Source organism: Carassius carassius, chromosome 13 (assembly GCF_963082965.1).
Source record: "Carassius carassius chromosome 13, fCarCar2.1, whole genome shotgun sequence".
Classification (NCBI taxonomy): domain Eukaryota; kingdom Metazoa; phylum Chordata; class Actinopteri; order Cypriniformes; family Cyprinidae; genus Carassius; species Carassius carassius.
The window spans coordinates 12202269-12228227 of NC_081767.1; the positions used below are offsets into that span (position 1 = coordinate 12202269).

At 44.8% G+C, this 25959-nt stretch overlaps 1 long non-coding RNA gene across 1 annotated transcript; it reads right to left on the reverse strand.

Annotated features, from left to right (window-relative positions):
• Positions 1 to 6536: 6536 nt before the first annotated feature.
• On the reverse strand, positions 6537 to 25732 carry LOC132155596 (uncharacterized). The gene is made up of 3 exons (XR_009437298.1): positions 25597 to 25732; positions 23459 to 23675; positions 6537 to 6818 (listed from the first exon to the last, which is right to left on the reverse strand). It is a non-coding gene; the product is annotated as an uncharacterized LOC132155596 (long non-coding RNA).
• Positions 25733 to 25959: the final 227 nt, after the last annotated feature.

Genomic DNA, 25959 nt, shown 5'->3' on the forward strand with positions numbered 1-25959 from the left:
AAATTTGTTGTTCGTAATTGAAATGCAACGCTGGACATCACATGTAAACCCATGAGAGGTAAACACTTCCATGGACTTCCCCCACCTAACAGAACCAGACTGAAATTCCTAAGGGGGAAGGGGCTTTGAACCTCCGGTCTCTCCACAGAAGTCTTTGTGAAGAGAATGGCAAATAAACTGTCTTTTGTACATATATATGGACCAGAATGAACTCAAAAAGACTTACAAATGAATCAGTCCATCGCTTAACTCCATATTTATTTATATGTAACCCACACATTTGACTATCATCTTATATTCACTTATTGTGTATGTTTTTTTAATAACTATGGGATAGCTTAAGGATACATAGTCATGTCTAGTATCTACGTAATTGAAACTGCTTGCTTTAAATAGGCCTGACAATCAAATATTTATCAAATGTATCATATTCGTGTTATAGGAATCATGTCCAAAATTATACCCTGCAAGAGCGGGAAAATTCAGACCACATGCTTGGTAAGATAAACACATGATTTATGATACCCCCGAGCCAAGACTATATCTGATTGGTCAAGACAACTTTTGAGGTGTGGCCAACAGGCCAGTTTAAATACCCACTACACCATAAAATATAGCTTTTAGTTGTAGGCTTTTAGTCTCTAGCTAGCTAGGCTTTTAGTCTTTAGCTATGCTTCTGCTATTAGTCACGTCTGCTTTTAGTTTGCTTTTAGCTTTGCTTCTTAGCTTTAGCTTTTAGCCATGCTGTTTGTCATCACTGTTCTTTGAGCGCGGTTCCAGCGTGCTTCAGCCTGCACGCCTGCTGCTACTTAGCCACGATGAGGAGAAACACCACCTATAGTCTCGTCAAACTTTACTTCTTTTCTTCTCCGTTTGAGAGTTTCGTGTTCTGAGTTAAGTTTTGTAACGTCAAATTCAACTTCAGCCAGCTACACACAACTCTCTGCATCTTCAGCCAACGGCCAACACACCACGGGCCTTCTCAAGACGTCACTTCAAGGACTACTGAGCTTCCAGCCAATCAGCGACAACTTTACACAGGCAATGTACCTTCAGACATTTGTGCTGGTGTATCTAATATAATTTTAACCTCATTGAGGAACTCAATGCGAGGGTTGATTAAGTGATTGATGGCTGTTCATGTCTATGCAATTTCACGTATTGCTGTAAACTTGGGATTTCCATTCTCTTAAACTCATCTTTCCCTAACTTTCGATCTTCCTGCAACTTGTGTGAATGTGTGAGTGCGTGCGTTTATGTGTTAGATTAGTTTATATGTCTTAGATTTATCTAATAAAGCCTTATTCATATTGAAAAGAGAAGTATCTTGTGTTTTGTGCTTACAAGTTAATGTCTTAAACTGCCGATCTTGTTACTGTGCTAATTGATAGTGTTTTCACTATACTTTGGATATTAATATCCAGCGCAGTTTGATGTTAAACGGCTCATTCACTAAATCGCAGGGCGTCTCAGTGATCAGCCGTGAAACAGTGATTCTGTTCAAATTCCCTTTAAAATCTTAAATGATTCCCTTTGAGCTAAATTGACCTGTTTCCTTTACAGCAAGAGAGAACTGGCATTTTTTAGCAGCTAGTGCTTCGCAATGGACCATGCAATGTGTCCATTTCACAAGTGGAGCTACTTGCTGAACGCGAGCAGCTAGGCCACGCTCACGCCCCGTCATTGCCTGCGCACCATCCGTGCATAGGCCAACGCATCGGTCCCAAGCCAAACCATTTTCAAGGATAAAAATATCAAGGAAATTGAAAATGGCTTCTCCTGTAGTGTGCGACTGAAGAGGCCGGCAAAACAGCACATCCTCCTCAATCGCCTTGTCCCGCAGATACCTGACATAGGTGAGGAGCTGAGCCTGCCCAGCAATATCAGAGGATTCATCCAGCTGCAGCGCGTAGTAAGGACTCTTTTTTACAAACTCTTATCAGTTGCTCTCTGATATCATTGGACATGTCTAAAATTCTCCTAGTGACTGTGTCATTGGACAGGGGTATTGCACCAAGTTTGGATGCTGCACTATCGCCTATCATTATTCTGCACATGTCTTGCGCTGCCGGCAAAATGAGAGTCTCTGTGACTGTATGCGGTTTACCCAGTTTACCAATACTTTTGGCCACTACATACGATTCCCCCAAACACTGTTTAGACACAGTGCTGTGCACTGAAATGGTTGCCTGTTACTGATGGAGGCCATCAAGCTTTCTTTTAAAATATTCAGCCGGTTTATTTTTAATGCCAGCATGCTTTGTTTCGAGGTGCCTTTTTAATTTGCAGGGCTTCATACTGTCGTTTGCCAGCACCTCTGCACACACGACACACTGAGGTCCCAGATCAGCCGTGACTGTAAACCCAAACTGCAGGTATGCTTCATCGTACCTTCGAAGCTTTTTTACAGCTGGTGGTGCGTCGGTTGGCTTGTTGGTCCTCACAAGAAATTTCTCCATTTTTGTTATGTGTTTTCAATAAAGTTTAGGCAATATGTAACTGTGTGTGTGGCTATGTTGAGAGACGTATCAGGGGCTAATCAGTCAGGACTCAGGACAAGATCTTTAATTAAACTAACAAAATAATTATTTTGCAGACAATTCAGATTTTATTTTAATACTAAATGATTGTAGTCCTCGTGTATATGTGTGTGTGTGTGTGTGCGTGTGTGAGTGAGTGTGTGTCTTATGCTGTGTTCACACCAAACGCGAATAGAGCGTCAAATTCGCGTCTACCGCGTCTAGTTTCAAGTACTAGTTTGCCGCTTGACCATTTTGAGATCATTCGCTTCATTCGCGCGTGAAATTAACTTCACAACAGACGCAAATTCGCGTCATGGGGGGGCTTCTGCCAGCTGAGTTCACGCAGCATTTTCAACCGCCATTTTTATTCGGATAATTTTCAAAATATTACTGTTATTGTGTCATGAAATGTAGTTTTAAAAGTATTTCAGGCGAGAATGTAGTTGTTTTAAACTCAAATATGCGGTTTATTTATAATGACAGCGTCTATTTAAAAAATGTGTTTCGCCAATCTCGGAGATGAGCTCCATGCGATCAGCGGGAGCTCAGAGCTCAAGTATCCGCCGAGAGCAGCCTCACCTCGGCTAGACCCTCTGACATTTGCCGCTGGCTCTGATGTCTTTTTAGTGGTTCAAGTTAAAATATAATTTGTTTGGGGTAAAACGAAACGTTTCTTATCTTTGGCCTTTATTCAATTAATCTATTAATATGTTTTATATATATATATATATATATATATATATATATATATATATATATATATATATATATATATATATATATATAGGTCCTTTATTTTATTCCTGTCTCTATAGAAAAATGAACTTTTGTAATATAGCTCTGGTTGACTGCTCACTGATAACATCAGTCGTTCCTCCTTGTTGAATGAGTGGAGAAGGGTATTCCTGCACAACCGGAGGCTGCAGGAACAGACTATTGAATGAGTGACTCCTAGCAGGCTCCTGATTGGTTAACGGGGCGCGAATTGATGCTAAAGTTAAAATTTTTCAACTCGGGCGGCAGACGCGAATTCGCGTCAAACGCTTGCACAAAAGCACCATTCGCGCCTAAAGCTGCTTGTCCACCAGCGTCGGATAAATTTTTGTTCTGACGCGACGCCTGTGACGTTTTCGCTGCTTGGGGGCGGAATTTGTGGGCTAGACATTGTACGGACGTCATTTGTGAAGTTTTGGAGGGAAAAATACTTTTTTATTATTTATTTAGCATTTTGCAATGGATCGACGACGAAGACTCGCTATCAGGAACCGGGTGGTCAGCATTGCGGTGTTGTACCTGCGTTGGAAGAGGGGAGACGGCAGTTCTCCAGGCATCATTTTTTAGCTGGACATTTCTATATATGTCCAGGCTGGAATCATATATAACCGGAAAGTTAGAGACCGCAATAATTAATTTTTCCTCCATTTTCGTGCCTGGAACTTTAAATATGAAACCATAGCAAGGGCCATACACAAATTCTCGCTGCCGAGTTTCCATTGGCTGCTGCCCCGCGTTTTGACGCTCTCATTTGCATAAAGTATCCACCGAGATACTTTTTTGACGCGCTGCTGTTGACCAAATCGATGCGACGCGACCCATCATGCTTTGCGGGGCGTTTTTGCTGCCTGACGTAGTTCCATAGGAAATGAATGGGCTTTGACGTCGCGTCGGAAATACGAGACGCTGGTGGACAAGCGGCTTAACGCGCGAAACGCTCAATTCGCGCGTCAATTCGCGTCATTCGCGCCAACTAGACGCGCGAATGAGGCGAATTCACGTCTTCCGCGCCGCGCTAAACGCCTCATTCGCGCCGCGAGACCTCCAGACGCGCGTAAACGCGCCTTTCCATTGACTTAACATTGAAATCATTCGCGCCAGACGCGATATTCGCGTTTGGTGTGAACACAGCATTAGTCGCGTGGGTAGTTTTAGAGTGTAGCTATACTTCTAGCAGTTAAAAAAAATTACTGGCTAGGGCTGAGATTTGATATAATCTTTAAAAAGAATGTTTGTGGGTTTAGTCTTTAAAAAGACTGTTGGGATTCTGTAGTAAAAGCCTATGTAATTCGAGATTGATAACAGACTAGCGATAGCTGGCACAAGCGAACTTGGCAAGAGACTAGACTAGAGTGAATAGAAAGCTATGTCGTGAGTCAATTTAAATGCACCCTTACAAAAAATTACTGCAGTTTTTTAGAAGTAATACTACAGTTTTTGTTACATGTATTAAAATGCAGTTTTTTGGACACGAAAAAACTGCAATATTGCAGTATTACTGTAAAAAAAAAGAAGTCTGAAGTTTCACTTTTGTATTGTAGTACTACTGCAGTTGTACTGCAGTTGTATTTTAGAAGTACTTCAGCTGTACTGCATCTGTATCGCAATATTATTTTACTAGTACTTTAGATGTATTGGAGCAGATGCAGTACAGCTGAAGTATTTCTAAAATACAACTGCAGTACAACTGCAGTAGTACTAAAATAAAGATTACAACTAAAGTACAAGTACTAATAAAATGCTGTACAGATACAACTGGGTTATCCAGAAAATAGTTTTATTTTCACACATATATGAATTTATGTACAAAACAACAGTGAAACTGCAATGTAACAATACATGTTTTTTTTATTTTAATTTAAACTTTAAATAAACGGCTGAGAGTTAGAAATTAAATGAATAAATTAATCATTTGCAAATAAACACTTTATAGTCTATTTCCATTACTCAGGAAGGTTTCGTTTTTTGAATAGCTTGTCCTCGTTGTTAAGCTTGGTTCTTATGACTGCCTTTACATCAGATGAAGACACACTGAATTTCTTTTGGATATAGTCTGAAAAAGAAAAGAAAAAAAGATTCAGAAAAACTATCAAGTTTCAGTTACAGTCTACAACATATAGTAACATATAGCATATAGTATGCTTAAACTGAATCTTGCATTGTGGTTTCACCAAATATTTGGGGTAAGTATTCATACTGTTCCCAATTCATTTGTAATGGCATATTGGTCAGCATTAATGGCTATGAACATTTCAAGTAAATTAAGTTAAGGTAACACTTTACTTCTTAAAGCATTTATGCATAATACATAATTAAGGTGTTCATAATGCACATTATATTGCATTGTATATTTTCATAAATAATTTTTACTAAAGTTAAAATGCATTATATTTGTAACATCTGAAATTGGTTGTTTGTCATTTGTTTTAATGCATTACACATTATCCATAACACTTTTTTATGAAGCCTGTATTTAAAATGCATTACAAGTGTATTTTTATTGTATTATAATGCATGCATAATGCCTTATAAACAACTTTATAATGTGTTATATCGTCTCATTGATAATCGTAACAATAGTAATAATACTTATTTGTGGTTATAAGTATTAAGATTATGACTATTTATAATTTTATTCACTTATGTAATAATGGATTATATATCCCATACGACATGAGGGTAAATAAATGAGGATATAATTTTTATTTTTAAGGTGAACTATCCCTTTAACTCACTGGAAACTTTTACATTTAAAACAATACAATATTGTTCTCTTACGAGAGTTCTCTCGTACTGCGTCTCAGCTAAGACACTACGGGAAAAGTCTCTTTTCACTAAATACTGAAGCAAAAAATTATCCTTAATTTTGAATTATTGTAAAGCGCATTTGCAGCAGCACACAGCCATAGGCGAGACGGCTCGCTCGCTCATTGTCTGCTCTGCGGCAAACTGCAAAATTGCAGTATTACTGTAAAAAAAAGAAGTCTGAAGTTTCACTTTTGTATTGTAGTACTACTGCAGTTGTACTGCAGTTGTATTTTAGAAGTACTTCAGCTGTACTGCATCTGTATCGCAATATTATTTTACTAGTACTTTAGATGTATTGGAGCAGATGCAGTACAGCTGAAGTATTTCTAAAATACAACTGCAGTACAACTGCAGTAGTACTAAAATAAAGATTACAACTAAAGTACAAGTACTAATAAAATGCTGTACAGATACAACTGGGTTATTCAGAAAATAGTTTTATTTTCACACATATATGAATTTATGTACAAAACAACAGTGAAACTGCAATGTAACAATACATGTTTTTTTTATTTTAATTTAAACTTTAAATAAACGGCTGAGAGTTAGAAATTAAATGAATAAATTAATCATTTGCAAATAAACACTTTATAGTCTATTTCCATTACTCAGGAAGGTTTCGTTTTTTGAATAGCTTGTCCTCGTTGTTAAGCTTGGTTCTTATGACTGCCTTTACATCAGATGAAGACACACTGAATTTCTTTTGGATATAGTCTGAAAAAGAAAAGAAAAAAAGATTCAGAAAAACTATCAAGTTTCAGTAAGAATCTACAACATATAGTAACATATAGCATATAGTATGCTTAAACTGAATCTTGCATTGTGGTTTCACCAAATATTTGGGGTAAGTATTCATACTGTTCCCAATTCATTTGTAATGGCATTTTGGTCAGCATTAATGGCTATGAACATTTCAAGTAAATTAAGTTAAGATAACTGTGGCAGGGGAGGTGTGGTTCAGCGAGGTCTGCGACGGGAGAGAGAGTGAGGAGATCAGCGGTGGTAAGTGAGTTAAGTGAGAAACAAGTGACACCTGCTTCTCATTGCAGTGATTGGCGTGGGGAAGCAGTATTTAAGCCGGCTGGGAACCAGAGGAAAGGGAGAAGTTGTACAATATTTGAAAAATATTGGAATATATAATAGGATTTAGGTAGTATAATTTTTTTTTTTTTTTTTGATGATATAGTCATGATAATATCTTCTCATGTTACATACTCCTATACAGTAGGTGGCGGTATGCACCTTTATAGTCATGGTTGCAATCTGCCAAAAAACGAAAAGAAGAAGAAGAAGAAGAGGAAAGTGAGAGACCTGAGGACTCGTGGGAGAAACGACCGACATAAAGCGAGAGCCTGAAAGTATCAATGTTATGATTTATGCGCATGTGGCGCGACTGTGTGTTTCGTTCATTTTGATTTAGCGTAATAAAGTTCCCACGAGCCTCAGTACGCCGACCCTGGTCTCCTTCCTTCTCTGCCATACGAACTTTATCACACTGGTATCGAAACCAGAGAAGGAAGGAGACCAGGGTCGGCGTACTGAGGCTCGTGGGAACTTTATTACGCTAAATCAAAATGAACGAAACACACAGTCGCGCCACATGCGCATAAATCATAACATTGATACTTTCAGGCTCTCGCTTTCTGTCGGTCGTTTCTCCCACGAGTCCTCAGGTCTCTCACTTTCCTCTGGTTCCCAGCCGGCTTAAATACTGCTTCCCCACGCCAATCACTGCAATGAGAAGCAGGTGTCACTTGTTTCTCACTTAACTCACTTACCACCGCTGATCTCCTCACTCTCTCTCCCGTCGCAGACCTCGCTGAACCACACCTCCCCTGCCACAATAACACTTTACTTCTTAAAGCATTTATGCATAATACATAATTAAGGCGTTCATAATGCACATTATATTGCATTGTATATTTTCATAAATAATTTTTACTAAAGTTAAAATGCATTATATTTGTAACATCTGAAATTGGTTGTTTGTCATTTGTTTTAATGCATTACACATTATCCATAACACTTTTTTATGAAGCCTGTATTTATAATGCATTACAAGTGTATTTTTATTGTATTATAATGCATGCATAATGCCTTATAAACAACTTTATAATGTGTTATATCGTCTCATTGATAATCGTAACAATAGTAATAATACTTATTTGTGGTTATAAGTATTAAGATTATGACTATTTATAATTTTATTCACTTATGTAATAATGGATTATATATCCCATACGACATGAGGGTAAATAAATGAGGATATAATTTTTATTTTTAAGGTGAACTATCCCTTTAACTCACTGGAAACTTTTACATTTAAAACAATACAATATTGTTCTCTTACGAGAGTTCTCTCGTACTGCGTCTTAGCTAAGACGCTACGGGAAAAGTCTCTTTTCACTAAATACTGAAGCAAAAAATTATCCTTAATTTTGAATTATTGTAAAGCGCATTTGCAGCAGCACACAGCCATAGGCGAGACGGCTCGCTCGCTCATTGGCTGCTCTGCGGCAACTGCACAAGCCTATCGAGCGCAGGCTGATGCAACATCAGACCAATAATAAGGGCTTCGCGCCCTTCATGCCACTTCCCGCCGAAACGGGTGTGGCCTAGCCCTATAAAGGGAGCTCGAAAAGGCTGACTCACCTGATTTTTCTTCTCTTCAGCGAAGCTCACACATCGTTGGATCACGAGAGGAAGCAAGCGCCGTCTGATAAGCATCTCAGCGGGACGAGCCACTTCTGAAGCCGCTGGCCTTCGCCGCCTTCCACTGCCGTTCCTGCTGCGCTCTCCGGCGCCTATATCCTTTTATATCCTTGTGTGTGTTCGCCCTGCGACACACACTCGTAAAAGAGCTGGGCCTTTTTAAAGATGCCCTCGTGCGGCTCGTGCAGAGCCCCGCTCAGCGAAGGAGACCGTCACGTCATCTGTGTCTCCTGCCTGGGTGAGGATCATGCAGCGCTCGCGCTTGCTGACGGCGGCTGCCCTCACTGCGAGCTACTGCCGATGGTGACTCTGAGGACTCGCCTGGCATTCTTTTACGAGCCTGCATCCTCCGCTGCGCCGCAGCGCCGTAAAAAGCGCCGCTCCCAGCGATTACCGGAACCGCCTCCAGCTCAACCGAGCTCGCCGGTTCTCCCTGCTTCACCGGCCTCCCCTGCATCGCTTCCCGATGGTCAGCGCCCGCTGTCTGCTGCCGCGTCTTCCGAGGAAGTGGATCTCAGGGCCGCGTCGGAGGAAGAGGACACGTGCTCTCTGCTAGCTTCGGGCAGTGAAGGTTGGGCGAGCTCCGGGAACTCGCGCCTTCTGCTCAGAGGCCCAGCAGACGGGCTGATATCGAGAAGGAGCTGATGCGAGTGGTCACGCTGGCCGCGGCGAGCCTCGGCCTCGAGTGGTCTGCACCAGCGCCCCCCTCTCGTTCCCGGCTGGATGGTAGCTTTCTTCCGGATGAGCGTATTTCTCCCAGCTCGAAGCCCGCCCCGTTTCTTCCTGAGCTTCATGAAGAAGTGGCGAAAGCTTGGAACGCTCCATTCTCGGCGTGAACTCGTTTGTCTGTTTCGCCAGCATTCTCCACACTGGACGATGCTAATAACAGAGGCTACCAGTCACTTCCGCCGGTGGAACAGGCTATAGCAACGCACCTTTGCCCGCCCTCTGCTGGACGGCGGACGAAAGCGGCGTTGCCATCGAAAGCCTGCCGCATGACGTCATCTCTGCTCGCACGGATCTTTTCTGCTGCTGGGCAGGCTGCGTCTGCGCTACACACCATGGCCACGCTGCAGATTTTCCAGGGCGATCTCCTCCGCAAGCTGGATGAGATGGGGCCTGAAGCTATCTGTCTCGCGGATCTGAGTAGTGCTTCGGATCTCTCCCTCCACGCTACTAAGTCCGCTGCACAGGTCATGGGACGGGTTATGGCTTCCGCTACGGTGGCTGAGAGACATTTGTGGCTAACGCTTTCAGACATGGCTGCGTTCCTCGACGCCCCGCTGACTCCTGCTGGCCTCTTCGGATCGTCTGTCAACGAGTTTGTCGAGAGATTCGTCGAGGACCAGAAAGCTTCGCAAGCTTTTAAGCACTTCTTGCCGAAGCGCTCTGGTTCTGCAGCGAGTCACGCTAGACCGGCCCCGCAAAGCTCTCAGTCACGCCCCCCGCCTCCAGCTGCTTCATCGCGACAGCGTCAGCAACGCAGCTCGGGACCCCGTTCTCGCTCTACTAGCCGTCGCCCCGCGCTGCGGGAGTCACGGCAGAGGATTACGGTGAAGCCGGAAGCCCCGAAGTCATCCTAGCACTTCTAGGAAAGCGCCGGTGTACGAGTTCCGCTGTGGCCGAGCTCTCACCCAAGCGCGCCGCTGTTTCAGTTCCAGGAATTGTGACTGTCTCAGCGTTTTCTGCAACGCGCAAGCCTGCACAGTTGCCCGCTTGCCTGCACACAAAAGCCGTTATCACGGCTACCCAGATATTTCCCGAAAAGAGTGTTATTTCTGGTGTTTCCGGCCACGGCCGATGGTGCTATAAATGTAGTGACGATGCCCACTCCTCAGTGCCCATCTCCACATATAAGCACAGCCCTGCACACAGGGCTCGCGCCCATAAGATCGACTCAGGTCGATCGCGCGCGCTACATAGTAAACGTGCCCACTCCTCAGTGCCCACAAACACTATGTCACACACGGCGCGTGGTTTCTGTAAAAACGAAACCCGTGCATGTACGCTCTGCCCAGGCAGACAGCGAGTCGAAAGCAGTAAATGTGCATGCTTACAGCCCACAGTTACTCGCAGACATCACGAGTCCTACGGGACCCGCTCAGCCCTCCCTCAATCGGTTAAGCACCGTGACGGGGTCGAGGAAGAGCGATCTGCCCGCTGTGATCAGCGCGCTCCCCGCCTCAAATGCCACAGGCATAACGCCCATGGTGCAGCACATCGAAGCGCCGCCGTTGCCCAGTCAACAGAGCGCGCTTCGCATCCAGCCCTTAGCCATTCATGCAGATGCATGGTCAGCGCATACAGGGGTTTCGGAATGGGGCTAGACATTATAAAGAGAGGCTACTCGCTACAGTTTTTTCGATGCCCTCCGCGCTTTTTAGCGCGCGTCGAAACTACGGTCAAAACAGAAGTAGCACACTTACTTCGGGCCGAAATATCAAAACTGTTGAGCAAAGGTGCTGTGGAGCCTGTATCTCAAGCTCAAAGCGAAGGGGGGCGGTACAGCAGATACTTTACAGCAGATAGTGCCCAAGAAAGACGGGGGTCTCAGGCCCATACTGGATCTAAGACAGCTGAACAAGGCATTGGTGAAACACAGTTTCAGAATGCTTATGACCAGGAAACTCCTCATGCATATTCGCAGAGGAGACTGGTTCATGTCAATAGATCTGAAGGACGCGTATTTTCAAATACAGATAGCGTTACGTCACAGGCGATACTTGAGATTCGCCTTCGAGGGCCAGACATACCAGTTTACAGTCCTGCCGTTCGGCTTGTCCGTGGCTCCTCGTACGTTTACGAGGTGCATGGACGCAGCTCTCGCTCCTCTCAGACTCAGAGGCATGCGAGTGCTGAACTATTTGGACGACTGGCTGATTCTGGCTCAATCACGATCAGAGCTTGTGGAACACGGGGCCATTTTACTCCATCACCTCGAGAAACTCGGTCTCAGTGTCAACTGGACGAAGAGTTGCTGAACCCCAGTCAGATGATACTGTTTTGGGGTATAGCTCTGGACTCACGTTCCATGACGGCGCGGCTGTCGCCACAGCACGCGTTGGGCATTCAGCACGCAGCGAACTCTCTCCGCTGCGGCGCGACCGTCTCACTCAGAGAATTTCAGAAGATGCTGGGTCTCATGGCCTCAGCATCTCCAGTTCTTCGGTTGGGCCTGCTCCGCATGCGCCCCCTGCAGTTCTGGCTGATAGCGCGGATATCTGGTCGGCTACGTCTCAGGGTCAATCAGAGCTGCGTTACAGCCCTGAAACCCTGGACAGCGAACGACTGGTACCAATCAGGTGTAAGCCTGGGGACTTCCTCGAAAGTGAAGATGGTGTCGACGGATGCCTCCACTTCGGGATGGGGAGCGCTGCTCGAGGGCAGACCGTCCTTTCGCCTGTGGTCAGAACGGGAAAAGCTCCAACATATCAACTGTCTGGAAATGCTGGCAGTGGAGAACGCGCTGACGCATTTTTGTCCCCGAATCAAAGGCTGTTCGGACAACATGTCTGTGGTGTCCTACATAAATCGCCAGGGCGGTCTCGGGTCCCGAAACCTGTACAGGTTGGCGGAATGCCTCCTGGTTTGGGCTCAGGGCAACTTGCGCTCGCTGAGGGCAGTTCATGTGCCTGGGCTACAGAATCTGGGTCTAGACAGGCTGTCCAGAAACAACATTCCCACGGGCGAATGGTCTCTACACCCGCAAACAGTCCAGCTGTTGTGGGAGAGATTTGGCAGGGCGGAAGTGGACCTCTTCACGTCCCACGAAAACGCTCACTGCCCCGCGTTCTTTTCCAAGAATGAAAGCGCGCTGTCACGGAGAGGGCCGTGCTGCCTGCTCTATGCTTTCCCCCCCGTCTCCCTCCTTCCGCAGGTGATAGAACGGGTGAGGAAACGAGATGCTCAATACTGCTTGTAGCACCATTTTGGAAGAACCAACCATGGTTTCCAGATTTGATGCAGTTGCCGTTGAGGAGGGATCTCCTCTCGCAGGCCGGGGGCTCGATTTGGCACCCTCAACCGGAGTTGTGGTCCCTCCATGTGTGGGCGCTCAACGGTTACCCGCTGATCTCTCAGTGGGAGTGCTAAATACCATCACTCAGACTAGAGCTCCGTCGACGCGACGGCTGTATGCCTCGAAGTGGTCGGTGTTCTCCAGCTGGTGCACAGCTCGGGGATGTTCACCCCTTAGTTGTGAGGTGACGGATGTTCTCTCCTTCCTACAGGAGCTGTTGGATAAGGGCAGAGCCCCCTCCACGCTCAAAGTTTATGTGGCGGCTATCGCAGCGTTTTCTGAGACAGCGCTCGGTCAGTCAATAGGAAGGAACGATTTGGTCATCCGCTTCCTTAGAGGAGCTAGGAGGCTGAATCCTCCCAGACCTCCGTCAGTCCCTTTATGGGACCTCGCGACGGTTTTGGTGGCCATGAAAGGTTCCCCTTTCGAGCCTATCCAAACGATTAGCCTCAAGCATCTGTCATTCAAGACAGTGTTCTTGTTGGCTCTCGCTTCAGTGAAGCGTGTGGGTGACCTGCATGCTCTCTCAGTGAGCTCGTCGTGCTTGGAGTTTGGGCCTAATGACTCAAGGGTCATACTCAAACTTAGGCACGGTTATGTGCCGAAATCCCTCAACACGCCGTTTCGGGCTCAGGTTATTGCCCTGTCTGCCCTGTCGGTGTCAGGAGAGGATGGAGACTCGAGTCTTCTTTGCCCTGTTAGGGCTTTAAGAGCTTATGTGTCTCGCTCCGCTGTCTTTAGACGGAATGAGCAGCTGTTTGTCTCGATCAGTGGACGTTCCTAAGGAATGGCTGTTTCAAGACAGAGCCTATCCAGATGGATAGTTGATGCCATAGCATTGGCTTACGCTTCCAGGGGCCTTCAGTGCCCACTGGGCGTCAGAGCACACTCCACAAGAGGTGTCGCCTCGTCGTGGGCGTGGTCTACTGGGATCTCCTTGCAGGATATATGTATGGCGGCAGGTTGGGCCTCATCGTCTACATTTATAAGGTTCTATAACCTGGAGGTTCCCGCCTACTAGCAAGGCTGCTGTCGGTATAGTCGAATCATGGCCTGATTGGAACTCTGAGATCGCGAGCGTTATGCGCTGCCGACTGTTATATGGGCAGTATTGTGTAAGACCCGCATTACCACGTTGGTCAGGCCTTGCCTAGACTGTGTGATGTCATATTGCCGCGTCTACGGACGCTGCTAGATATGGGACGGAGGGTCCCCCCCCCCTCCTGTCCTGGACTCTCTGTGAGTCCCTCGGGTGACTGTGCACTGTAAATCCTGGGTGTTGCTTCCAGGTTTATTGGTGTGTGATCCCTGCGCGCACGGCGCTTTACATGGGGTTCCCGTAGCGTCTTAGCTAAGATGCAGTACGAGAGAACTCTCGTAAGAGAACGTACTCGGTTACTAACGTAACCTCAGTTCTCTCTAGAAGAGGGAACGAGTACTGCGTTCTCTGCCGTGCGTATGATTCACTCTGGTTCGCTTTGGCGATGAAATAAATCAGGTGAGTCAGCCTTTTCGAGCTCCCTTTATAGGGCTAGGCCACACCCGTTTCGGCGGGAAGTGGCATGAAGGGCGCGAAGCCCTTATTATTGGTCTGATGTTGCATCAGCCTGCGCTCGATAGGCTTGTGCAGTTGCCGCAGAGCAGCCAATGAGCGAGCGAGCCGTCTCGCCTATGGCTGTGTTCTGCTGCAAATGCGCTTTACAATAAATCAAAATTAAGGATAATTTTTTGCTTCAGTATTTCGTGAAAAGAGACTTTTCCCGTAGCGTCTTAGCTAAGACGCAGTACTCGTTCCCTCTTCTAGAGAGAACCGAGGTTACGTTAGTAACCGAGTATGTTTTGTTGATTGCACATATGGAACATGTTTTATTTACTATGTATTACAATAAAAATTTAAAAAGCAAATGTCTTTTAACCACATGATATCTTATGGCTTGTTAAAGCAGACAAAGACTACTTATAAATATCATGAGCACATTGTTAAGTGCTTTAGATGTTTAAAATAAGACTTTGTTATTGTCTCTTTACTTTAAGCAGTTAAACAGACTCATAAGATGTAAAATGATACTGTGCGGATCTTCAATGTCAACAATGTCAAGATATGAGTCTTGGGTAAGAAAAATATAGGAAACTATGGGATATATAATCCATTATTACATACAGTAAGTGAATTAAATTGTTCATTGTGTCTTATAAACAGTCTTACTCTTAATAGTTATTACCACAAATAAGTAATTATTATTAATATTATTACGATTATCCATGAGAAGATATAAACCCTTATATATTATAAGGTTGTTTATATGTTTATTTGTTTATATAATGCATTATAAAGGCTCAACCTGGTGTTATTCACTCTTATGTTATGTTACGTTATGACCACAAATAGGTAAGCATTATAATGTATTATTACTGTTGTTATGTTTTTTTATAGGATAATACAAAATGATAAGTACATGCTTCATAGGAATTGTTACTGTTCTGTCCTCAGTTTGTGAATTGTTTTTTTTTGCTATAAGTTCAATTTCATGCTTGATAATTATTTTGTTTATTATAAGAAAAGAGACACAGGTATTTTGTAATGTAAGAAGAGTCTTTATTTTGAAAGAGCTTTTATTTTGACATGACCTTCCTGTTTACGTATGGGCGATCCCATGAGCCTCCGGTCCTTGAGCTTGCCAGAACCGTAATGTTACACAGATGGAGAGCGTCGGGATATTTCTGATGTTTCGCTCCCGAATCTTGTTTGTCCCACACTCGTAAGGCGGCAATGTCTGTAAGTGTCTAACTTGAGTGATGATGTATATTGTATGTTTTTGTGTAGAGGTAAACTTAATGAGCGCGATGTGGCGTCAACTCGAGAATGTATGTTAGTGGCCACGTTGCGTTGTTGACGTTCGTCTTTTGCTAATTAGCTAACTCATACTCTGTTAGCGTGCTGGTTATTGTACATTTTCTATTAAGCTAACGTGACTGTTTAAAGTTGGTAAATGGTGAAAGTTATATCTTGTACTTGCTAGGCAGGTTCCTAAGTATGTTTTGTATTCTGTTTATTACAGTTTTACTCGATTTTCACTTGCAACGTTGGAAAATAAAGGAGCAAGGCGCTCGCGTCCTGGCTCGTGGAAACGAGTTTGGCTTGCTGTTGAGTCTGTGTTCACGCACCTAGCTCACACACAGACAGGGACAGTACAGTAAAAAGACAACCAGCGTGGGTGCAAGGGATAACGCAAGAACTCCAACATGGCGTCTGAAACGAAATCTAGAGATGAAACAAAGCCTGAAGCAAGCCCGCTACCACGTCCATCGTCTTCAAAGTCTTCGGTTCACTCGAGAGCCAGCTCAAAACGCTCGTCCTCTTCAAGATCTTCTGTCATGGAGGCTGCCGCCAAAGCTAGAGCAGCAGCTGAAGCAGCGCTCACCAAGGTATCTTATGCTAAGCGACAGGTAGAAATGAAAAAAGGAACAAGCTAAGCTAGATCTGCAAAAGGCCACATTAGAAGCAGATTTGGAGGCATTGGCGTATGAAAGGGATGCAGAGGCGGCGCGGGTTGAAGCTGAAGTCTTAGAAGCAGCTGTAGCTATGGGGAATGAAGATGTACAAAGTCTAAGAAGTGTGGTTCCGCCACAAGTGATTCGACAGCGCACCGAAGAGTATGTTAAAAGCCAGCCACGTATTAGCGTACAGTCTTCTTCCTCACCGCATCACTATGAAATGCAGCACACAGTGAACAGTCCTCCATGTCAGTCAGCACATGGAACTGTAGAGGTAAAGCCCCCACTCAGAGACTTCAGACCCTTTGCACATGAGCCCGCACATGCAGCTGAACAATCCCCAACCTCAAAACCGTCACACAGTCCATACGGACATGATCAGCCTCCTGTTTGCCCTGACTCTCCACCCATGAGAGATTTCGCCAAGTTCCTAGCACGCAGAGAATTAGTGACCACTGGCCTTACCGAGTTCGACGACTCACCAGAGAACTTCCGCGCATGGCAGTCGTCATTCTACAATGCAACACAGGGCTTGGGGCTCGCCTACAGTGAAGAGTTAGACCTCCTCGTGAAGTGGCTAGGTAAAGAGTCATCGGAGCACGTGAAAAGGATTCGCGCTGTTCATGTCACTAACCCCAAAGCTGCCCTCCATCTGTCCTGGCAGAGACTGCAGGAATGCTACGGCACACCAGAGATGGTGGAGAATGCGCTGTTCAAAAGACTGGATAGCTTTCCACGTCTGTCTGCTAAAGACAATGCAAAATTGAGAGAGCTCAGTGATCTTCTTATGGAGTTGCTGGCAGCTAAGGACGACGGTTATCTCCCCGGGCTGGCCTACTTCGATACTCCTCGTGGGATAAAGCCCATAGTCGAGAAGTTGCCTCCTGGCCTGCAGGAAAAATGGCTCACCACAGGCTCCCGCTTCAAAGAGCAACACAGAGTGACTTTTCCTCCTTTTTCGTTCTTCGTTGACTTCATCAACAGCCAGGCTAAAGCCCGCAATGACCCAAGTTTCACCCTGTCAAGCTACAGCCAGTCATACAGCAAAGGTGAGAAAACTCCATTCAAGCAAAGTGAATTCAAGACTGCTGTATCTGTTCACAAGACAGACGTGTCTGCTACAGTTGACGCAGACACCAAAAGCGCCATAGACGCTGAAAAGAAAAACATTGATCCAGCTCGATATTGCCCTGTGCATAACACATCCGTTAGAGAAATGTAGGTCATTCAGAATGAAAACACTGCAAGAACGAAAAGACATTCTTAAAGAACACAAACGCTGTTATAAATGCTGTACCCCAAACCACCTTGCCAGGGACTGCCAGACGACACTGAAATGCGGTGAGTGTGAGAGCGAAAGACACTGCTCAGCAATGCATCCTGATACCTCTCAGCCACCACCTCCGTCGTCTGTCCAACCAGGCGCAGAGGCACAGCCAGCCAGTGTTCCCGTGGAAGTGAGATCGCAGTGCACCAAGGTCTGCGGCCTAAACAGTCTTCCACGCTCCTGCTCAAAGGTATGCCTGACGCACGTCTTCCCTCAAGGTCAACCAGAACGCGCCATCAAGATATACGTCATACTCGACGATCAAAGTAACCGCTCCTTGGCACGCTCTGAATTTTTCCAGCTGTTTGGGGTCAACAGCAGCCCGTCACCATATCTGATGAGAACATGCGCCGGCACGACTGAGATGACCGGAAGAAAAGCAGTTGGCTTTCAAATCAAAGCAGTGAATGGAGGTGTGTGCCTTGATCTACCGCCACTCATCGAGTGCAACGAGATATTGACCAACAAGTCTGAAGTCCCGACACCAGAGGTCGCCCTCGCACACCCTCACCTCAGACACATCGCTCTGCATATTCCCAAGCTGGATCCTGACGCCCAGATGATGATTCTGCTAGGGAGAGACATGATTCGTGCACACAAGGTGAGAGATCAAGTCAATGGGCCCCACAACGCACCCTTTGCCCAGCGTTTAGATTTAGGTTGGGTGATAATAGGTGAAGTGTGTATCGACAATGCTCACAAGCCAACCGTGAACACCTTCAGAACCCACATTCTCCAGAATGGACGTCCGTCACTCCTCACTCCTTGCCACAATAGCATCTGCGTGAAAGAAAGACTGAGCTACGGCGGGGAGCACAGGTATGGCCACTCTGCACATATGACAAAGCCTAAGTCAGCTGAAGAACAGCTCGGGCTCACAGTCTTCCAGAGAACAGACAATGACAATAAGAGTGCCATGTCCTTTGAGGATGAACTGTTTTTGAGCATTATGGAAAAGGAACTCCATCAGGATAAAGAGAATAACTGGGTAGCTCCGTTGCCATTTAAGTCCCCTCGTCCTCCGCTCCCCAACAACAGAGAGCAAGCTCTGTCACGCCTCAATTCTTTGAGACGCACGTTGAACAAGAATGCTGAGATGAAGCAGCAGTTTTCCTCCTTCATGGACAAGTTGTTCGAGAACAAGCATGCAGAGAGGGCATCGCCCGTCCAAGAGAAACAGGAATGCTGGTACCTGCCCATTTTCGGGGTGTACCATCCTCAAAAGCCAGGGCAGATACGAGTCGTGTTTGACTCAAGCGCCCAACAGCATGGTGTCTCCCTCAACTCAGTGCTGCTCACAGGCCCCGACCTAAACAATTCTCTCCTGGGTGTGCTGATACGGTTTAGAAAGGACCTCATCGCAGTCACTGCTGATATCCAACAGATGTTTTATGGATTCCTGGTGCGACACGACCACAGAGACTACCTGAGATTCCTGTGGCACGAAGACAATGACTTCTCGAAAGAGATTCAAGAATATCGCATGCGTGTGCATGTCTTTGGCAATAGCCCGTCCCCGGCGGTTGCCATCTACGGCCTGCGACGAGCTGCTCAGAGAGGTGAGTCAAGGTACGGCGCAGACACTAAGCAGTTTGTTGATAGACACTTTTACGTGGACGACGGGCTCGTATCCCTGCCCACAAAGTCAGCAGCCATCGACCTGATGAAGCGAACATGTGCATCACTCGCAGAGTCCAACTTGAAACTGCACAAAATTGCCTCAAACAGCGTCGCTGTGATGAAAGCCTTTGAGCCTGAAGAACTGGCCACAGGCATCAAAGACTTAGGTCTGGACGACGAGACCCTGCCTGTACAGAGGAGCTTAGGCCTATGCTGGGACATCAGCACAGACATGTTCACCTTCAAGGTCGCCGTAGCTGACAAACCTTACACCCGGCGCGGTGTGCTGTCAGTCATTAACAGCATCTTTGACCCCCTGGGTCTGGCAACGCCAGTGACCATCAGAGGCAGACTGTTGCTACGAGAGCTGTCCAGCGGAGTTCAGGATTGGGACACTCCTCTGCCTGATGAAAAGGTGAGCAGATGGGAAGAGTGGAAAGCCTCACTTGAGAAGCTGAGTAACCTCAATGTCCCTCGCTGCTATGTGAAGATGTCACTCTCAAAAGCCAAATACACAGAACTGTGCCTTTTCTCTGATGCCTCGAACTGGGCTATAGGGGCAGTAGCCTACTTGAGAGCTGTCACTGTAGAGGGCCATTGTGAGGTTGGATTTGTGCTAGGGAAGGCTAAGCTGTCACCACAACCAGAACCCACAATCCCACGCCTCGAGCTCTGTGGAGCTGTTCTGGCAACTGAGATGGCAGAGCTGATCTTAGACGAACTGGACTTCAAGCCAGACGCTGTTAAATTCTACTGCGACAGCAAGGTGGTCCTCGGATACATCTGTAATGACTCAAAGCGCTTCTATGTGTACGTGCACAACCGTGTGCATCGTATACGCCAGACAACATCCCCAGATCAGTGGCATTACGTCCCTTCGGAACAGAACCCAGCGGACTTAGCCACCAGATCTGTAGCAGCATCACAGCTCATGGACACAATGTGGTTTAAAGGGCCCGACTTCCTCTACAAGCCTCCAGAGATGGAGAAACGTGATCACTTTGGATTGATAGATCCTGAAGCAGATGTGGAAGTTAGACCACAGGTGACCGCTCTAGCTACCCACCTCAAACCTAAGAGACTTACTTCTGAGAGATTCCAGCGCTTTTCCACATGGAAGTCTCTGCTGAGAGCTGTTTCCTACTTGAAACATCAGGTGCGTTCGCACAAGGCAGACACAACAGACACACCACAGCACACATGCAAAGGCTGGCATCAGTGCAGTGGGCCTCGCACTCCTGAGGAGCGTGCAGCAGCTAAGAGGCTCATACTAGAGACTGTTCAGAGAGATGCATATCCAGATGAATACGCTGCTCTTCAAGCAAACAGAGAAGTCTCTAACTCGAGTCAGCTCTTGACCCTTGACCCTTACATGAGCGACGGTCTGCTACGGGTTGGAGGGCGTCTTAGAAATGCTTCTCTTGACTCCGAGGTAAAACACCCAATTATCCTCCCTAAGTATAGCCATGTAGCTAAGCTGCTTGTAGAACACCATCATGCTGAAGTGAAACACCAGGGGCAACAGTTCACAGAAGGGGCTATCAGAGCAGCTGGACTGTGGATTGTCGGTGGCAAGAGACTGGTGAGTTCTACCCTTCATCATTGTGTGACATGCCGTAAGCTCAGAGGGAAGCTGGAAGTGCAGAAAATGGCTGACCTCCCTCCAGAGCGGCTCGACACCTCCCCACCCTTCTCATACGTAGGGCTGGACGTATTTGGACCGTGGACAGTGATGACCCGACGCACTCGAGGAGGTGCAGCGCAGAGCAAAAGGTGGGCCATTCTGTTCACGTGCATGAACACCAGGGGGGTACACATTGAAGTCATAGAGTCAATGGATGCCACAAGCTGTATTAATGCATTGCGAAGATTCTTTGCCATCAGAGGCCCGGCAAAGCAGCTCAGATCAGACAGGGGGACGAACTTCATAGCCGCCAGTGCAGAGCTGGGCATGGAGCGTCCTGAGGAAAAGCAGACCGAAATCCTGAGTTATCTCCACAGCAAAGACTGCACATGGGAGTTCAATCCGCCGCACGCCTCCCACATGGGGGGAGTATGGGAACGTATGATTGGGGTCACACGCAGAATACTAGACTCTATGCTTTTGCAAAACAAGCATACTCACCTGACGCACGAGGTCCTGTGTACCTTGATGGCAGAGATATCAGCAATTATCAACGCACGGCCGCTGATTCCCATCTCATCAGACCCCTCCTCGCCTATTCTGCTGTCCCCTGCTATGCTCTTGACCCAAAAGCCAGGCCTACATGCTCCACCTGGAGACTTCACCAGTAAAGATCTCCTGAGAGGTCAGTGGAAACAAGTGCAAGCACTGGCAAACGAGTTTTGGGGCCGTTGGAGAACTGAGTACTTAAGCACTCTCCACTCAAGACGCAAGTGGCACAGAAATCAGCGCAACCTACAAACTGGAGACATTGTGCTGTTGAAACAGACTCAAGCACCAAGGAACGAGTGGCCAATGGCTTTGGTCACATCGGCCTCTCCGAGCAGCGATGGACGAGTCCGCAAAGTTGAGGTGCAGACCGCATCTCAGGGCACTTCAAAGACTTATCTGCGGCCCATCTCGGACGTCATCCTTCTCCTTGAAAAAGACTGAACAGACGTGCACTGAAAAAGAGAAAAAAAAAGGAAAGTATATGAAGACAAGTTGAGTAGTGGCATTATGCCAGACGGGGAGTGTTCTGTCCTCAGTTTGTGAATTGTTTTTTTTTGCTATAAGTTCAATTTCATGCTTGATAATTATTTTGTTTATTATAAGAAAAGAGACACAGGTATTTTGTAATGTAAGAAGAGTCTTTATTTTGAAAGAGCTTTTATTTTGACATGACCTTCCTGTTTACGTATGGGCGATCCCATGAGCCTCCGGTCCTTGAGCTTGCCAGAACCGTAATGTTACACAGATGGAGAGCGTCGGGATATTTCTGATGTTTCGCTCCCGAATCTTGTTTGTCCCACACTCGTAAGGCGGCAATGTCTGTAAGTGTCTAACTTGAGTGATGATGTATATTGTATGTTTTTGTGTAGAGGTAAACTTAATGAGCGCGATGTGGCGTCAACTCGAGAATGTATGTTAGTGGCCACGTTGCGTTGTTGACGTTCGTCTTTTGCTAATTAGCTAACTCATACTCTGTTAGCGTGCTGGTTATTGTACATTTTCTATTAAGCTAACGTGACTGTTTAAAGTTGGTAAATGGTGAAAGTTATATCTTGTACTTGCTAGGCAGGTTCCTAAGTATGTTTTGTATTCTGTTTATTACAGTTTTACTCGATTTTCACTTGCAACGTTGGAAAATAAAGGAGCAAGGCGCTCGCGTCCTGGCTCGTGGAAACGAGTTTGGCTTGCTGTTGAGTCTGTGTTCACGCACCTAGCTCACACACAGACAGGGACAGTACAGTTACTCAAATCTATTGCATTAATACAATGAAAAACACATGGGGATGTGGTCTCATTAAGCTCACATATAGAGCAAATCCCACTTCATGGAAAATCATGATTTCTGCTGTTGAAACTTTACTTTTTATTAGGCAAGGTAAATATGTTGTTCTTAAGTTATCTGGGATAATATCCAGCAGTCACTGGAGAAGTACTAAAACTTGTATCATATGCTAACTGATATGATTTATCTTTTTGATATTTTTTCTTTATGAATATAATTAATATCTGAAAATAGTTGATGTTATTATGTAAAAAAAAAAAAAAAAACCCTTTTCCATATGTATACAGTTTATCAACAATTCTTTAATAATAGTAAAAAAAATAATTGAATTAAAGTGTTTATTTTTTTTTTGTATTTTTTTAAATGTTAAGAATTTAAATGTAAAAGGCATAGGGGGCTTAAGAGCATGTGAGTATCAAATGTGTTTTAATTCCACTCCAGAGTTTTTAAATTTGCAATTAAATAAGTATTTTAATTATCATTTGATGACAAAAGATCACATGCTATTTAAATGGGAGATAAATCTTGATTTAATACTCACCTAATTCTGAAAGCTATTAATATAACAATTCGAAAATACTTAAAAATTTACTATAAACAAATAATTATATACATGGACTGAAACAAACTAAATTGTTTGACAAATATATAATAAAGCAACTGATAAAAATCCCAAATTCTCTTTCACAGCAGAGCTAGTCTGTAGAAATACACGAGGAGTTACCTATTAAGACGGACACTGTGTGAGCTGGAAGTGCCTCCTTGCTGGTCTCTGCATTGGGTGCCTTTCTTCCATTTAGAGAGTGAGTGGCAAGAGTTTCTCGCCCAAAGGTTACAAGGAAAAGCTCGCTGGTAAATTTTTTTAAATCTTGGGTGTTGATCCTATCAAACTGGCTTCTCTTGATCCGCACCCCCTCCCCCAAATTGATGTAATCGACTACCTAGTGGGGAACAGCAGAGAACAAATTGTTTTCTTTTCTTGTCTGAAAAAGTAAAAGAATTGAAAAAAAGTTGACCACCACAGTGATGGACTACAATCTAAAACAAAATGGCTCAGAAATGCATTTTAGAATACAACCCGAATTCCGGAAAAGTTGGGACGTTTTTTAAATTTTAATAAAATGAAAACTAAAAGACTTTCAAATCACATGAGCCAATATTTTATTCACAATAGAACATAGATAACATAGCAAATGTTTAAACTGAGAAAGTTTACAATTTTATGCACAAAATGAGCTCATTTCAATTTTGATTTCTGCTACAGGTCTCAAAATAGTTGGGACGGGGCATGTTTACCATGGTGTAGCATCTCCTTTTCTTTTCAAAACAGTTTGAAGACGTCTGGGCATTGAGGCTATGAGTTGCTGGAGTTTTGCTGTTGGAATTTGGTCCCATTCTTGCCTTATATAGATTTCCAGCTGCTGAAGAGTTCGTGGTCGTCTTTGACGTATTTTTCGTTTAATGATGCGCCAAATGTTCTCTATAGGTGAAAGATCTGGACTGCAGGCAGGCCAGGTTAGCACCCAGACTCTTCTACGACGAAGCCATGCTGTTGTTATAGCTGCAGTATGTGGTTTTGCATTGTCCTGCTGAAATAAACAAGGCCTTCCCTGAAATAGACGTTGTTTGGAGGGAAGCATATGTTGCTCTAAAACCTTTATATACCTTTCAGCATTCACAGAGCCTTCCAAAACATGCAAGCTGCCCATACCGTATGCACTTATGCACCCCCATACCATCAGAGCTGCTGGCTTTTGAACTGAACGCTGATAACATGCTGGAAGGTCTCCCTCCTCTTTAGCCCGGAGGACACGGCGTCCGTGATTTCCAACAAGAATGTCAAATTTGGACTCGTCTGACCATAAAACACTATTCCACTTTGAAATAGTCCATTTTAAATGAGCCTTGGCCCACAGGACACGACGGCGCTTCTGGACCATGTTCACATATGGCTTCCTTTTTGCATGATAGAGCTTTAGTTGGCATCTGCTGATGGCACGGCGGATTGTGTTTACCGACAGTGGTTTCTGAAAGTATTCCTGGGCCCATTTAGTAATGTCATTGACACAATCATGCCGATGAGTGATGCAGTGTCGTCTGAGAGCCCGAAGACCACGGGCATCCAATAAAGGTCTCCGGCCTTGTCCCTTACGCACAGAGATTTCTCCAGTTTCTCTGAATCTTTTGATGATGTTATGCACTGTAGATGATGAGATTTGCAAAGCCTTTGCAATTTGACGTTGAGGAACATTGTTTTTAAAGTTTTCCACAATTTTTTTACGCAGTCTTTCACAGATTGGAGAGCCTCTGCCCATCTTTACTTCTGAGAGAGTCTGCTTCTCTAAGACAAAGCTTTTATAGCTAATCATGTTACAGACCTGATATCAATTAACTTAATTAATCACTAGATGTTCTCCCAGCTGAATCTTTTCAAAACTGCTTGCTTTTTTAGCCATTTGTTGCCCCCGTGCCAACTTTTTTGAGACCTGTAGCAGGCATTAAATTTTAAATGAGCTAATTAAGTGGATAAAAGTGTAAAATTTCTCAGTTTAAACATTAGCTACGTTATCTATGTTCTATTGTGAATAAAATATTGGCTCATGTGATTTGAAATTCCTTTAGTTTTCATTTTATTAAAATTTAAAAAACGTCCCAACTTTTCCGGAATTCAGGTTGTAAATTATAAAGCTACAGAGCAAAATCCAAATACTTTGCCCAGTACAGAGTTAAAAACAACATCAGCAACCACAAGTTGTGTTAAGTGAAAGAGATAGATTTTAACACACCTTCTAGCCAGAATTGAAAATTCTGACAGAAAATGGAATACAATACAATAACTGTATAATTGGGACCTATACTTACCTGCTTACTTCCTTGAGCAGAGCATGGTTCTTGAATTTGAGAACTGATGTTTTATGAAGATGAGGTCTGCAGAGTGTCAGGCTTGTGCTTTGAAATGCACATCTTTATTTCTCCTACTGTGCCTTTTAGCTCCTGCACAGCATGCATTTCTGGAAAAAAGCAGAGCGACACAATCATGTTCACAATCCACAAAACCTTTACAGTGCCCTCCACATCTATTGGCACCATTTATCCTCTTGGTCTTTCATTCAAAATCTAATCTAAAATCAAAATAAAATAATTGGGAAAAATATTAATATGAATTGATAAATACAGTCGTGGTCAGGATAAATGGGGAGTTGGAAAATTAGAGTGTTCCTTTTC